This window comes from Echinops telfairi, unplaced genomic scaffold, assembly GCF_000313985.2.
Source record: "Echinops telfairi isolate 266 unplaced genomic scaffold, ASM31398v2 ScPeMD7_11;HRSCAF=52, whole genome shotgun sequence".
NCBI lineage: Eukaryota > Metazoa > Chordata > Mammalia > Afrosoricida > Tenrecidae > Echinops > Echinops telfairi.
This window is the reverse complement of record NW_022103908.1, coordinates 29,769,328-29,774,038: the sequence shown is the minus strand read 5'-3', so window position 1 is coordinate 29,774,038 and position 4,711 is coordinate 29,769,328.

The following is a 4,711-nucleotide window of genomic DNA, read 5'->3' as shown; positions in this document are numbered from 1 at the left end:
TAGAAAGCCTCATAATTCTCTAGTGAAAGGCTGTTGGTTTTGATATTCTGACCTTGTAGTTAGCAGCCCAACACATAACCCACTGGGACACCAGGACTAACTGCATGTCTGTACGTGGTTACCAGTAAATATGTTACAATTATAAACATGCTTATATTGATACTTACTCTCATTCTAAGAAAGGTGCAAAATCCTTTCTTGCTTATACACAACAGGTAGAAATTCCAGTCAACACAAAGATAATTGTGTGCAATTCCTGTAAATTTGAAGAGCCCTGGGAATGCATAATTGTTCAATTATCCACAAATTGTCCATAAATGAATTTGGACCATCTTCAACATTCTTCAAAAATAAATCACCATTATGAATTGGACTACTATGTTTGTAATGCTTCTCAACCAGTTTTTTTAAGTAAATTAACAATAAACTTGGTCATAATTTGTAATCCGATTACTTAAGGTGTTTCAGTGGCTCTTAATCAAATGTGGTTTTGCTTTTTACTCTTCTCATCAAGGAGATATTTTCCAATGTCTGAAGTCATTTTGGCTGTCACAATTAGAAGGGAAGGGTGTATTAAAGGTGTCTAGTGGATAGGATATGAGCCAGTGATGTTGCTAAGTAGTCTATGATCTTTAAGACAGCCCCCCACAGCAACAATAAAAATCCAGCAAATTTATCAATAGCACAAAGTTAAAAAATCCTCTACTTTACCATTTCAAAGCACTCACAGATCTTCTGACATAAGTCATCAATACAGCCAGGGGCCCTATACTCAGACTATTATTTCTTAATTGGAAAACTGATGATCACTTCTCAGATTATCACTCTTAAAGACAGTATCCAGATCCTGCCAGTTTCAAAGTAACATACAGGTAGGAGACAGGTTTCTCACGTCTTATTGTTTTAAGACAAAGAGAGGCATCAAAGAGAATGATGTTCATCAGAGTTTGATAAAAGAGATTTTGCACATGAATCCCTTTTTCCGAGTCCTTGCCCTAGGTAAGAACGGTCAGAATAACACGATAGGAGCACTAGACTTGGAAGCTTTATTGCTTCGGTGAGTTCCAGTGAAGCGAACCATCTAGAATATTACAACTTGTTAGCCAAACAATTTATTGCCATTTGACTTCTCCAAAAAATACAACACTTAAGAATGTCAAAAGATTAAATGATCCCTACCATTACTTCGGTTAACTGCATTAATTATTGTATGCTGTGATGATACAACAAAAATAAAAATGAATCAAGGAAAAGAAAACACAAAAATAGCAGCCATTATTATAAAGGTGATAGAGCAATAGGAACTGTGAAAGTGGATAAGATAATTATATGGATCACAACAAAATGCATTACAGGTTGAAGTGGGAAATTTAATGACAAATGATACTAATGTATTACTTTCAAAGTAATCTGATATAGATGTTAATATTTTCTATTTTTTTCAAGCCCAATATTTTTTATTCTAGTAAAGTGGGACCTTTCTCCTTAGAAACATTTGTCAGTGCTTAAATTATCAATGTAGTCAAGTACATAAGGGTTATCATTGACCTTGTCATCTAATTATTTATGAAATATCAGAATAAGATATAATTGATGAAAATGTTATTACTAGAAAGAATCATTTTTAATCTCTTTAAAAGTTTAAAAATCAGTATATTTACATCATTACATCATTAAAAGAAAATAATTTAAAGATTTTATATATATACATATACATTCCGTCTTTGAGATAACAGACAGCGAACTATACAAACAGCTTTTAACTGTGTTTTTGATATTTGTAACATAAATGAAAAATAATCCCATAAAAACTACTGAGAATACTGCTATTCTTCTGCACATATTTAAAGTCAACTTCTTATTGTATTTAAGTATTAGTCCCTGATATACTAGAGTACTCATAAAGTATGGAGATTTTTGTTAATGGCAGCTCAAAATTAGACAAAATAGCCCAGTCTGATGACATTAGCCATCCTTCATATTTGCCCCTTCTAAAAGCAGGTATGATGAATGAATGGACTGTCCAGAGTAAAAGAAACAGAAACTATTAGTAGGTGGACACATAGACTCCCACTTTCCAAAGTACATGATTTATCAACTTCCACCACCACAAAATAACTTGTTTGTTGGTGTTGTAGGTGCTGTTGAGTCAATTCTAATTCATGCTAACTGTACGCACAAGAGAATACAATAACACCTGGTCTGGACCTATTCTCACAATAATTTGTTATGTTCTAGCTCACCATTACAGCCACTTCTTAGCAATTGGATAAAGCATGCCCATTGCAACATAGGATTATCTATTGTCACTTTTCATAGGAGTAGACACTTAAGACAGGTATGAGTTGACTCTTCCAACCCTCATTATTTGTGAATTATAGAATTAACCAACATTATTTGTGAATTATGGAATTCCTAACCAACGTCAATACATTCCATTTAATGTATCACCTGACCAGTGACCCCACTTCATAGTGAGGGCATTGAGAAGATGGGTGTATGACCATGCATCCAACTGACCACGTCAAGTATATACACGTCCAGAAGATTCCAGGAGTACAAACGCAGGGATAAGTTTTTAATCCACCATCTTCCATTTTCTTGGCTGCTGGAATTTATGCTCCCAGCATTTCAAACACCAACAAGACAGACAGGTGTCAACAGAGCAGCTGACTGAGACAAAAAGGATAAGCTACTTCAAAAAAATGGCCAGAGAATAACCTTACAATTAGCAGAGAAAAGCTGGCTGACATAGTGTGAGATGAGTTAGATTTTAAGAGGCCCAAAATAAGGCTAGAGAGGAACACCTCCCTCAAAATAGACTCTAACTTAATGATAGGGATGATATAAAGGTTTTGGTACCTTTATCTGCTGATGTAGCACTACTCAAACTTAGAAGAAATAACTTCAAACACTCAGTAGTATTTGGGGAATATGGCATGTAAGAAATAGGAAACTAGGAGAATTGTAAGCTTTATCTTTAAATAGAATATTTAAAGATAAATATGTTAGGGATCAGTATGCTGAAATAGACTTATATGCCCACTTTGAATCAGACAATTATATCGTCTACTATGCTGGTAATCACAGATTGAAGAGGATTGACATTACATTCATCATCATAAGGAACTTTTCAAGATCTATTCACTAGCACAATGCTGTCAATAAGAGGTTATTATCCATATGCCTACAATGAAGATGAGTTAATAGAGCTATTACTCAAAGTTATACACCAACTACTAATGCCAAAGTTGAAAATTCCCAAATTCTGCAGTCTAGCATCTATTAAACACAAAATCAAGATTAATTGAGATGCATTGATAGTGACTGGCAATAGGAATGCACAAATTAAAAAAAAGTAAAAGGATAGGTAGTTGAAAATACGGCTTGATGATAGTAATAATTCCAGAAATTTTATTATAAAATGTTTTAAGTTTAATGTGTTATTGTTCATTGCCAACAAATTTTTAACAAAATAAAATTTGTTTACATGCATTGACAACACCAGATGAAATACACAGATATCAAATCAACTACATCTGTGGGAAGAGAGACAAGAGATGTGCTCTATTCCATATTATTCAGTTAGAACACAATTAGGGGATTACTGCAGAGTAGACCAATAATTATTCATATGCAAGTTCAAGTTGAAGCTGAAGTAAATTAAAACAAGCCCAAGAAGGGCAAAGTGTGAACTTCAGAAGATCTCATCTGAATTTGAGACTATCTTAAGAATATATGCAACTCACTGGACATTAGCCACTGAAACAGGCAAGTTATAGGATAATATCAGGGACATAACATATGAGGAAAGCAAAGTTCAGTAAAAGTCTAGAAAAGATTGCAAAGACCAAAATAGATGTGGGAGTAGACTCTGAATTTTTTCCCTGAACTTTGAAGTGCTAACATCAATGGAATAAATGATAAAGTAAAATACATTTAAAAGGACACATTGAGAAGTCCAAGTATTATGAATAGAAGTACAAGAACTTTGGAGTAATTTTATTAATCCACAAGAGAAGGTCATGTACAGTATTTCCTGAAGTGAATGAATGGAAGAAAAAAAATCAAGCATTTGGTTCAAATATTGAAGGACTCTATGATCAAGATATTTGACCATTTAAAATTATTAAGCATTATTATGACTATCATGCAGGTAAAATATTGATGGAAGAAGCACACCAGCCTATCCCAACATGATCGCTGAAGACAAAGCAGGTGCATAAGCAAATGCGGTGAAAAAAGGTGATGGTGCCCAGCTATCAAAAGATATAGAGTTTGGGGTCCTACAGGCTGGAAAATGAACAAGGGGCCATCTAACTGAGAAATAACAAAGCCCACATGGAATAAGCACACCAGCCTGTGAGATCACAAGGCATCAAAGGGATCTGGGATCAGGCATAAAATATGAAGAACAAAAAATCATAGCATTGGTAATGAGGGGGAGTGTGGACTGAAGACCCAGGGCCCATCTGTGGGAAATTGAACATCCCCTTGCAGAAGGGCCATGGGGAGGAGATGAACCAGTCAAGGTGCAGTGTAGCAATGATGAAAATACAATTTTTCTCTGGTCCTTGAATGCTTCCTCCCCCCTACTATCATAATCCCAATTTTACTTTACAAATCTGCTGGCTGAGGATGTACACTGGTACAGATAAGAACTGGAAATACAAGGAATCCATGACGGCTGACCCCTTCAGGACCAGTGGTG